The following is a 12,281-nucleotide window of genomic DNA, read 5'->3' as shown; positions in this document are numbered from 1 at the left end:
TTAGCAAGAAAATTATAGCCTTCAATTTCTATAACACAATCCCTATAGACTTTATCAGCAAGTAATGATATACTTCCCGCAGTATCTACGTGAAATGGTTGCGCGAGTACATAGCAAGCAATTTGAAAGGAATGCGCAAATTCATAAGAAACTAAAGAATCTGAGGCACCAGAATCAAATAAGATGTGAGCAGGTCTAGAGTTGAGAAGAAATGTACCCGTCACAACATTCGTGTCCTTGCGTGCCTCCTCTGAGGTAATCTAGAATGCACGACCCTTAGCTTTTGGCACCTCCTCCTTTTTAGGTGGAGTACCCTTTGATTGTTGAACAGGGACTTTACTTCTCGCCGATTGTTGAATAGAAGCTTGACTTCCCGTCATCTGACTAGTAAGATTAGAGCTAAAACGCTTTTTGTGACCAGTAATACCACATGCATAGCAAGTAACATCCTTTCTTGGGCAAGCTGGCTTTATATGACCCTTTTCTCCACATCCATAACAGACAATTGATTCCTTGTCTATTTTGCATTGGCCCGGATGATTCCTTCCACAAACACGACATGAAGGCGATTAAATAGAAAAAGATTGTGATCTGCCGCGTCCACGAGAGGCATTTTGAGTTTGCACTTGATTACCAGGTTCAGTCCAAACGGATTGAGATGGTAGAAAAGAAGAAACAGGAACAGTTCTTTCAGTACGTGGATGCTTCAGAATAGTAAAAGTGGAACCACATATTTCTAAGTCATGCTTGCGTCTTCGAGCATACTCAACAGCTTTATCAAATGAAAGAACTTCTCGATTGGCAACGAAATCGTGGATTTCATGTCGTAGTCCCTCCATGAATAACTGAATTTTCGCGTCTTCAGTTGGAATATACTTTGTAGCAAACCTTGCTCTTTGATTAAACTGAGTTTCATACACATTCACAGTCATTCCTCCCTGTTTGAGCTCTAGGAATTCCTTATCCAATCTCCTCCTCATGTCTAGAGGACAATACATCTTTAGAAAACGAGTTTTAAACATTTCCCCGACTAAATTCTCCTGGTCAAACCCGTTGAGAGCTTCATATGTTGCTTCCCACCAGACTAAGGCTTCTCAGATGAACATTACAGAAGCATAGTTAGCCTTGTCTTCATTATCCACATGAGAAATACGAAACACTTTCTCTGTGTTCTGGATCCATGTAAGAAAAATAATGGGATTAAGAACAACGGAAAACTCTGTAGCACCACTACTCTTGAAATCTTTGAACGAGGGATGCTTCACCTCTTCTTTTGAAGATTCTCCAGTGGCTTTCTCTTTTCCTTTATCGCCATTCTTTTTGTGTTCTTCGAGATTCTGTCGAATAACACCGGTAAGTTTACCTAAGATTCGTTCCTCACGAGGAAATACTGGAGTATTCACATCCTCGGGTTGAGGACCTCCACGAACCTCAGGGGTATGGCTACTAACCTGTTCAGCCATTGCTCTACAATATGGAGTAACATTGTATTTTAAAACATTAGGGTTTATCATTAATGAATACGTTTACTTAAATATTTTCTATAGTTTGTATCCATATACTTACAATGAATCCATTCATATATTGAACTTCCAATAGTTTAAGTCTAAATACCAATCCGTGGAATTTAGTTCACTCAAACTACTGCTTTGATACCATGATTGAAAGACCCTCGCTTTCGTATTTCTGAAAGACCCAAACTTTCATACTTGACAATATAGTTACTCCAAAACATGCTACTTGCATATTCATAAAAAACAATATTTTACATTGATAAAGAGGTTACAAACTACTGGATACAAACCGACTATTTCAAAGTGTTATATATTACATAAATCCCTAGGATTCTATAGTTTTATACATATGGGAGTGCAAAATACAATAGTTTCAAACTATTCATAATCTTATATCAATACAATAGTTTCAAACTATTCAAAAATCTTCTATCAGTATAAAACTATATTGGATGCTTATCTCCTGCAATTTGTTAAACATTGAGAGGGTAAGTGGTGACGCTTTGTGAGTTCAATAATAGATACAATATAGCGTTATGCCATATATATACTTCAATATGGCAGAAGCAAAGAGGAACAAGGAACAACAAGGGCATATGTGAATCATGTGTCAAACTTTTCATATCAATTGATTTGATTCAAAGATATACAATCAATGAGACATTACAATTTCCATACTTGATATACATCAATAAAGCTTTGGCCCAAATGGCACAGAAGACATGCAACTTCGGATTAACATTTTGGTAGATTTCGGGCTTATAGCCCTATCTAACCTTCTGCCAATACCATAGAATAGAAATCATTCTCTTACAGAGACATGTTCTACATGGCCAGAGGCTACATACCAGTACCAACGTGAATCTAAGTCGTTTCACTGATCATATGGTCAAATGTATTTTTTTGCTATTAAAAATAGCGAATAAAAATTACACGGGAAAATAACCTGGAATAATAACACTAAAAAGCACATAGCACATATAACACATAACATACAATTGCTCCTATATATTAAACTCACCATGAAATAACTGGGGGGCTAAAATATTAATTTGGGCAACACTTTGCCTCTAAATATGACTTTCTTCGTTGAAAATCGGGCTCTGCGAGCGTAGAGCTTCAAAACCGAAAAGATAAATTTCTTGGGTTTCTCGGGCACTTCGGAACGTATTTCAGGTGTTTGGTATGATCTCGGGGCTTCGGGGGAAGTCAGAATGAAAGAAATATAGGTTCAAGGATGAAATTTGGCATTTTTCTCAAAAATACCCGGGAGGTCTCGTAGCCACTATATATAGCTGCGAGCCTCAGATCCGGAGCAAGGAAATGAAGACACGTGTCGCAGATCTTCGGCCGAAGCGAGAACACCCGACAGCAGCAACGAGGCTATGAAGGCTCGGTATACACGGCGACTGGAGCGAGCTTCGGATGCGTGGAGTCATCGGCTTCAGACGCGTCATCGACTGAGTCTTTGGCTCGGACACGGGGCGGAGTCAGATGCGAGGCGTGTTGGTTTATTACTGGGCTGCGTCTTCAGTCAAATTAGCAGATGACATGCGTCGGACAAGGCGGGTGACTCGCCGAGATGGACCTTATCCATGCGAAAATTCTCGGAAATTGTACCCAAATCTTCTAAAATCCATAACTTCACATACGGGCTCCGTTTTTGATGTTCTTTATATGCACGCGTAGGTAGGAATATATTCTACAACTTCGTTTAGACTTCGTCGGCTAATTTTGGCTTTATTTTTAATATTATTATTTTTAATAGACCGGGACAAGAAAATCCATTAAAAATTCATAACTTTTTCATCCAACATCCGTTTTCGTCAGAATTTTTACCGTTGTACTACTATTGACGAGATCTTCAATTCTTGTTTAGGTTGTGTCGGCTAAAAAAATCACTCGATCTAAAATTCGAGTTTTTAGCTGTCTACTACTAAGCTGAAATTTAGAAAAATCATAACTTCCTCATACGAAGTTAGATTTTGGCATTCTTTTTATCGAAATTCTCGGTTTAACGAATACTATGACTGTCATTTAGATCACTAAGGCTAAAAAGTAGTTTATCAATAACTCACTTTTTACGTCATTCGGCGTCATGCCGGTTTTGTTGCGGGTCTTCGATTGGTCACAACTTCTTCGTTATAACTCAGATTTCGATGAGGTTTTCGCCTACAAGTTTCTAACGAGATTATTTACAAATTTCAGTAATAAAATTTTACATATTTCAAATTTTATATTTTCATTAAATTTCACTATTTGCCTTTTGATTGGAATCTCATAAGACTTCCAATACTTTCTGAATGATTCTAAGCATAGTTTTACTTCATTTCTAGTAAAAAAAACTATCTGTTAGAACTCAACATTCAAATTTACATAATATTTTGTAATATTATTCACTTTTATAATTTACAATACACGATAACTGAACGTGTATGTTACAACGACAATGCCACAAGCATGCTCTGTCCAAAACATTGGACGAATCAATATGCAACACATTATTTCCTAAGTTGTCTACAACCATCACACTTTCATATATACCATTACAAGGCAACGCTTCAAAATAAAAGGTACCATTATGGAAAGCATTAATAGAACCAATTTCATTATTAAATGAAAATCTAAAACCTTGTCTATATAAACCATGAAAGGAAAGAATATTCCTCATCATTTGTGACGAGTACCAATAATCGTTCAAATCTAATCCTAACCCACTACTTAGCACTTAAGAATAAACTCCAATCTTGGTGACACGCAATGCTCTCCTATTTCCCATGATCAAGTTCATCTTCCCATGCTCCACATCCCTACTTTTTTAGCCCCTGCAAATAAGAACAAATGTGAAAACCACATCTTGTATCAAGGACCCAAGAACTAGCATGTGATGAGTTGTTAGACTGAATAGTATAAATACTTGTGAGATTTATCTTCCTATCCTTGATATCTTGCAGATACTTTGGGTAGCTTCGTTTCCAATGCCCTTTGTCGTGATAGTGAAAGCACTCAACATCTTTTGGATCGGATGAAGGAGTAGCAGAACACCTTTTCCTTTGGACCCATTTGAAGAGGATCCATCATGAGACTTTCCCTTGTGATTCTTAGAGGGAGCTTTCCTCTTCGTCCCCTTCCCTTGTCCAATAGCCAAGACAGGGGCAACATCAGTAGGAGTGGTTGCGACAACTTTGCCTTTCAACCTACTTTCAGCAGTTCTTAACAACCCTTGAAGCTTGCTCATATGATAAGTCATCTTGAACTGATCATAACAAGGAGGCAAAGAGTGGAGAATGATATCAATCGCCAACTCTTCGTCAAAGTTGACATTCAACTTGAGCAACCGATCCACATACCTTTTCATTCTTTGCAAGTGGCTCGTGATGGAATCTCCATCTTTCATTTTGGTTGTTATCAACGAGGCAACGATCTCGTACCTTTCTTGACGCGCACTTTGATGGTACTTTTCCATAAAGTCTTGGCACATCTCGTAAGGCCAATAGTCTGTTTGATTAGGTGTCTAAGCCCATAACTATAATTGGTATGTACTTGACCCGAAAGTAGCATGGTCCATTTGGGTTGCATATCACCAAGACAATTTGATAGGATGGACTTTTGAGAAGAGATTATTTATGATTTGTTAATATATTATAAGTTCTAATATATTAACATGAAATCATATTATTTAATTAGTATTGATCAAGAATTAATTAGGATTTAATTTAGTGATCAAAAGAGACTAATTAAATATATGGAGGAATACATTTTCCTTGTAGCTTGTAAATCTTGACCTTTAAGAACTTAGTACCTCAATTGTTGAACCTCTAGAGAGTCACATATAATTTCGTCCATCCCATTATATCCTTCCAGAAGGCCCCTTTGAACCCATTAGATCCTTCCAGAAGCCCCCTTTGGACGAAATCTATGTGGGCTACACATAGAATTTCGTCCATCCCTTCCTAGGGATCCATAAGCCCAACTTGCAACTATCATATAATTGCAATATTAGTCCCCATAATTTAATCAGTCTCTTTTGATCGCCAAATTAATTTCTGACCAATACTAATTAAATAATATGATTTCTAAATTAATATATTATTCTTATAATATATTAATAAATCACAATTAACCTCTTTCTCCATAATTCATCCTATCAAATTGCTATGGTGAAGGCAAGCCAAAAGGACCATTCTACTATCGGGTCAAGTACATACCAATTATAGTTATGAGCTTAGACACCTAATCCAACATTTACTACTTTGTGCTATAAGCCAACAAACTCGGGGCAATCTAATCAGGAGATTGTGGGCCAAGGTGACAACCAACTAGGAGGTTGTGGGCCAGGATAATCCAACTGTGAAGTTATGCGCCTAGTATGCGATATGTACAACAATCTAACCGGGAGGTTGTGAGCCGGGGTAATCCAACCAGGAGGTTGTGGACCCAACATGCAGTATGTATATTTGTTTGGTTGTGTATGGTACTTTGGGGAAAACTCACTAAGCTTTGGCTTACGGTTTAAGTTTTATGTTTCAGGTACTTCAGATGATCGGGGGAAAGAAAAGGCGTGATTATGCACATTCTTCTGATTTTATGATATTTGATTTTGGGACACTCTGATTTGTGATTATTACTTTTAGGAACTATGTTTTGTAAACAATTATGGTTTTTGGTTGGATTTTAAAAATGAAAATTTTACCTTGATTTTTGGGATGTTACAACCAATGAAAAATGAAATTTTTCTTTATAATATGTTGATGGAGTGTGTTCGGTTTGTTGACATATAGATATGCTATTATAGTTGAAAATGATGTGGTACTCATGATACTCAAGTGTATCTTGAGCTGGGAGTCACACGGTTTTTCCATGGTTGATTCACTATCTAATTTATGATCCACGACATCCATGTCATATACTAAGATGATTATAATCTAGATTGACATGCCATTAAACTTAGTTAATGAATCTTAAAGATCTAGGAATTTTCTAGTGATTGAAATTGGCAAATAGTAATGCCTACCTAAATAACTTCATGGTGTGACTATGACATCCCTCTTCACATCATAAAGTGAAATATGGGTCCTAGCCTTTTGAGTAAATTTTTTTTTAGGATTAATCATATCAAACTAATTAAGACCTCTTTCTTTTGTAGATGACTGGTCCTAAGACCAATAAAAATAACCTTCCTTGTAACGCCCCGTTCCTAAGAGTACCTAATTGTGAGTCCCCGGGATTTAAGAGAAATGATCTTTTGGTCATCTTGTGGGAAAAGTGGAAAATGAGGGACAATTATGAAATTTGGGGACTCGCCGAGTACGCCCAGCGTAAGCTAGGATTACGCCTAGCGTAATTGGGTAAGTGACGCGGGTGCAAGGTTGAGTACACCCAGCGCACTAGAGGTATGCCCAGCGTACTCTCAGAGTTCTAAAACCCTAAATTTAGGGTCAGCCACTATATAAGGAACATGTTGGTGCATACCCTAGCCTCCATAAGCTCTCCCTTAAACTCATAAACCCTAAGATAGCCGTACCACCTCCTTGATTGGGTGTGTTTGGTCTTGGAAAGCTTGGATTAGCAAAGGAGAGCATAAAGGAAGAAAGGATAAGTTGTCAAGGAAGGAGAGAAACGGCTGGAGCTTATAGATCTGGGAAGACATCATCCTTTGGAGCCTATTTGAGGTATAAAGCTTCTTGCTTGACATTCATATTGTGTAGATCTATGTGTTGTGAAGCTTTGACACCATTCTTGTCCCAAAAGCCCTCATTTTGATGCATGTTTTGAGTAGGTCAAGATTATCTGTCCTTTCAGACCTTTGGAGAGGTCTTGAGTGAGAAAAATGAGGTCCCAAGGGCTGTGGTTGTTCCATGTGTGAGATATGTGGGTCTTAATGGATTAAGACCTCGGATTAAGAGCTTTATGGACGTCCCAAATGATAAAGTTTGAGACTTTATGAATCTTAGGCATGTTTGGCCTAGGGATCTGAAGTTTGGGCTTAAGAGCTTAAGCCATTAAGAAGATATGGGGACTTAATGAGTAACGAAGTTACGCCCCGCGTAACTAGCGAGTACGCCCCACGTAGCGAGTCAGTGCCTCGATCCCCTGTTGCGAATCAGCGTGTACGCCCAGCGTACCAAGGAGGGTACGCCCAACGTACTCCCTCTATTGGGCTTTTCATTTTAGGCCTTAGGGATTGGGCTGTTATTTGGGCTGTCGGATTTTGGGCCGTGACTGGACATTATGGTTAGAGTATTTTGGGCCCATTGGTTGTTATGGATCATGAGTTTAGGCCCATTTGGTGAGGTGGGCCCAATTTAGTAAATTAGGCCAATAATGGGCTTTGTTTTGGACTTCTGGATTTTGGGCCATTGATGGGCTTGGGAGCTTACCTAGTGTTAGGCCGGATTGAGTTAGGGGTAAAATGGTCAATTTACCCTTAGAGGAGTATTGTGCTTGGCCTAATGTTTATTTGTGCTATGTTGGCTAGTTCGGGATTTTCGGTGAGTCGATGATTTGAGAATCTGCTTCTTCAGTTCAGAGTTTCGGCAGTGCGAGGTGAGTTATCCTCATTATATCAACAGGGTCTAAGGCACCAAGGCCGGCCATTTATCGGATTGAGATCCGGGTATTGTTATTATGTTATTGCTTTGATATGTTTGCATCCTGGTAGCTAGGATGGTGTATGTTAGAGACCTGGTTGAGGTCGGTATCCTGATATGTAGGGTGATGCTATGCTAGTGACCGGTTAGGTCGGTATCCTGGTTAGGATGATGATATGCTATGTGATCTGTTTGATCGGCTTGTTGACTGTGAATTGTTATATGATTGTATGTTTTATGTGCACATGGTTGTTTGGACTGGAGTTGGGTTGAGGCGGATCCTGCTTTGTGCTGTAGGCCAAGATACCCAGTGCGGACCGGTTGTCCCGAAGGCCCAGCGAGCGGTCCGGATAAGCTGTAGGCCCCAAGAGGGCGGACCAGACGTGCCAAGGCTCGGAGAGTGGACCAGGCCGACTGAAGGCCCGGTGTGGGCGGACCAGTCATATTGTAGACTCAGAGAGTGGACCAGGTGGATTGAAGGCCCGGTGCGGGCGGACCAATCACACTGCAGACTCGATGTATATGGCTAGACTCGGAGGGTGGACCGGGTGGACTGTTGGCCGGTGCGGCGGACCAGTCACACAGTAGACCCGAAGTGCGTGGCTGTTCTATGATCGGATATGATATGGCATGTTATGCGTGTGTGGTATATGTGGTTGGTATTTTGGGGATATCTCACTAAGCTTTCGGGCTTACAGTTGTGGTTTAATGTTTTTCAGGTTCTTCAGGAGACGGTAGCAAGGCGAAGGCGTGATCGTACCGCTCCTCATGTTTATGTTGTGATGTGATTCTGGGAATACTCTAAATAAATTGTATTGAAAACCTTTTTGTAATAATTTAATGAAATCGGGTTGTTTTTGAAAAGTTTAAATTGGTTGGAATTTTTCAGTTGTTACAAGTTGGTATCAGAGCCTTGGTTCGTGTGAATTGGAGGAACACTCGTGTGACTCCAGTCTCAAATCGAGGAGGGTTTTCAAAAGAGAATTTAAAATGGTTTTCAAAATGAGTAAAAGGAGGACGCGAAGGTACGATCAGCCGAAGCCAGTAAGTAACCCCAAAATACCATACATGATATTTGTTTTGAGCATTGATAGAACAGCATGCTAGTACTAGGCTAGGGATCTTCAGGATTTCATGATAATGTTGCCTGATTTATGATGCATGTTAGCCTAGGGTTTCCGTGTGAGAGATTTACAGTGTTCCTCTAGTAGTGAGGGTTGAGCGTTTGTTATGTATGTTTTCACTAGGGTGTTGTGGTAGTACTTCATACAAATATGGGTAGGTGTGGAAGGTAGTATGGGCCCGTACTACTGAAAAAACAGGACCCATACACGTATCAGGGAAACCATGACCTCTAGGGTTGGATTGAGAGTTGGTTCCCGGGATAGTGGGAAGAATCTGAGATTTTGTGGTGTTTTTCAGTATGGAGATTCCGAGGCATGCTGGGAGTGGATCCGGGTCAGGATCGGGAGCCGAAGAGGGAGTTCCGAGCGGGTCAGTACCGTCCGAGGTTATTGGTTAGATGAGCACGTGCGAGTTGGATGCGAGGATTCGTGAGATCCTGCGTGATGAGATTGTTGCGTTGTTCCGGGCTGAGTTGCCGGAACTGTTTGGGTCGATCAAGACTGCCATGGTTGAGTATTTTGATGAGCACTATGCAGCTCTCACAGAGACGGCTGTCGCGGCGGCTACAGCGGCTGTAGCAGCGGCAGGGGGAGGAGCTGGTCGGGGTTTTCAGTATCAGGACTTCAATAATACGAAGCCTCCCACCTTTGAGGGAGTTCATGACCCGATTGTTGCTATGAGATGGTTATCGGACGTGGAAGGGTGTTTCTTCACGTGTTCATGCCCTGCTGATCAGAGGGTGAGGTGTGCTCTGAACCTGTTGAGGCTCGGGGCGAAGGATTGGTGGAGATTGACCACGGGGTCATATTCGGATGCGCAGAGGGTTGCGGTTTCATGGGATCAGTTCAGAGAGATGTTTAGCACTCATTATGTTTCGCGAGTTGAGAGAGAGAGATTGTCTCAGGAGTTCCTTGAGCTGAAGCAGGGTTCGAAGTCGGTGAATGAGATCACTAGGATGTTCACTGAGAGGGCGATGTTTTGCCCTGAGTTCGCTTCGGAGCAGGCTCAGATGTCCCGATATCTGAGTATGCTCAAGAGAGATATCAGACAGTTTGTGTCTACGCAAAGGTGCGAGACTTTGTTGGAGTTGCAGGAGGCCGCCAGGCGGCGTGAGTTGGAGATTGAGTTGCAGTTGCGTGAGCTGAGGCAGGCTCCGGTGTAGTCGCAGCCGACGCCGAAACGATCCAAGACCGTTGATTCTAGGGTGGGAGATCAGAGCAGCCACGTTTGTGGGAAGTGTGGGAAGGGTCACACCGGAGTTTGTAGGTCCAGTGGTGCATGCCGCAAGTGCGGAAAGGAGGGGCACTATGTGAGGGATTGTCGGCAGTCAGCGCCGGTTCGGGATTTGAGGATTTGTTATCATTGTCATCAGGTTGGACATTTGAGGGTCAACTATCCACCGCTTGCTGCAGGACCGGTGCAGGCTCCAGCACCGGCCACTTTGAGGATCACGAGTGGAGGTCAGGGTGGAGCGGAGCCCCCAAGGGCTCAGGGTCGTGCTTTTCAGCTTGCAGCAGAGGAGGTCCGAGCAGTGCTGGATGCAGCCGCGGGTATGTTTCTTTCTTGATGTCTTGTTTATCTTATGGTTATTGTGGAGTATTGTTTATCTGCTAGTGTCATTGTGTGGTTTTCGGTGCGGTATTCGTTGTTCTTTGAGGGTTATGGTTTGGTTATGGGTTAGTGTTGGGAATTTCGTTGGTTATCATTCATGAGGGTTATTAGTGGAAATCTGGCGTTGGTCTGAATACTGGGTAGCATATGCATTCTGAGGAGTGGTTAGCTGCAGATTGAGTTTCTTTTGAGCTCGGGTCGATCAGCGTTGATATGTGTTTTTGTGAAGGTTGTTTGCGCTTGCAGGACGCAGTTCGCGTGTAAGTGATTGTGTTGTGTAAGGTTGTTGAGGGAGGTCGATGTTGGCGACCGGTGATTGATAGTCAGTGCTATAAGTGGGGGAGAATTGGAAGATTCTCTGGAAGATCGATGAGCATGTGAGGTTGTTTAGCTGTTTGGGATTCAGCTATATTCTGTCAGCCAAGAGCGTAGGCTGGTATGAGTAAGTGGCATGCATGCGGGGCGGGATACAGACCAAGGGTACTCGATTGTGGAGGGCCTAGGATCAGGCTGGGATTGAGTTTGTATGATGGAGATAGAGTTCGGAACCCCTAGAGGGCTAGAACAGTATGAATGGGAGGAATCTCCCAGAGAGATAACTCGGAATGATGAATGCTAGTTGAGCGGTCCGGATAGACTGAAGGCCGGTAGGTATACCAATCAGGCCGAAGGCTTGGAGAATGGTCCAGCCAGGCTGAAGGCCCTGGAGGGCGGTCCAGATTGGCTGAAGGCCTAGTAAGGCGATCCAGTCATGCTGAAGACTCTGCAGGTATTGTTAGATTGGTTTGAGGAAATGGATTGAGTATGTCGCGATATGTTAGCATTTGAAGGTCTGGCCCCGGTTATTGATCTCGATTAGTGGAGATGGTGCATGGACTCGAGAGTTCTTGCGAGCAGATTTAGAGCATGTGTGTTGCATGGATAGCAGTTATGCTATAAGGGAGTGGTGTAGCATCGGGCGAGCACCGTGGCACTTGTCGCAGTGACAAGGCTCCCAAGTGGATTCCCTTGGTAGGGAAAGAGAGAGGAATGTAGTCCCGAGAGGGAGTGTAAGTTCACAGAAGTGAAAGCAACAGCGCAGAGTTGTGATTGGAGTGATCCAATTAGGGTCTTTGAGCAGCATGATTGCGGCAGTGGTATGGAAACACATCCGGATGGGATGTCTGCTGAGGTTGCGGAAGGATTTCCGCGAAGGTAGAGCCAAGAGGCTCGAAAAGGATGCTGGGAGGGAGTCTTGGATTTCCAGTTTGATTCTGATCTAGGAATTGTGTATGTAGTGGTGATTCATCCTGGGGGATGTTTGGAGGTGTCGTTAGTGTGGCGGGTTTTTTTTCCACTCCGAGGGTACTAGAGCTAGTTCTGCATGTGCATGTGATTGCTATAAGAGAACTCATGGGAGTTGCTCTAGGGTTGAAGAATGTGTCATTCTGTCAGCATGGAG

The sequence above is a fragment of the Lactuca serriola genome, chromosome 3 (genome assembly GCF_051521515.1).
Source record: "Lactuca serriola cultivar US96UC23 chromosome 3, Lser_US96UC23_V15, whole genome shotgun sequence".
Classification (NCBI taxonomy): domain Eukaryota; kingdom Viridiplantae; phylum Streptophyta; class Magnoliopsida; order Asterales; family Asteraceae; genus Lactuca; species Lactuca serriola.
Note: the sequence above shows the minus strand (reverse complement) of the source record.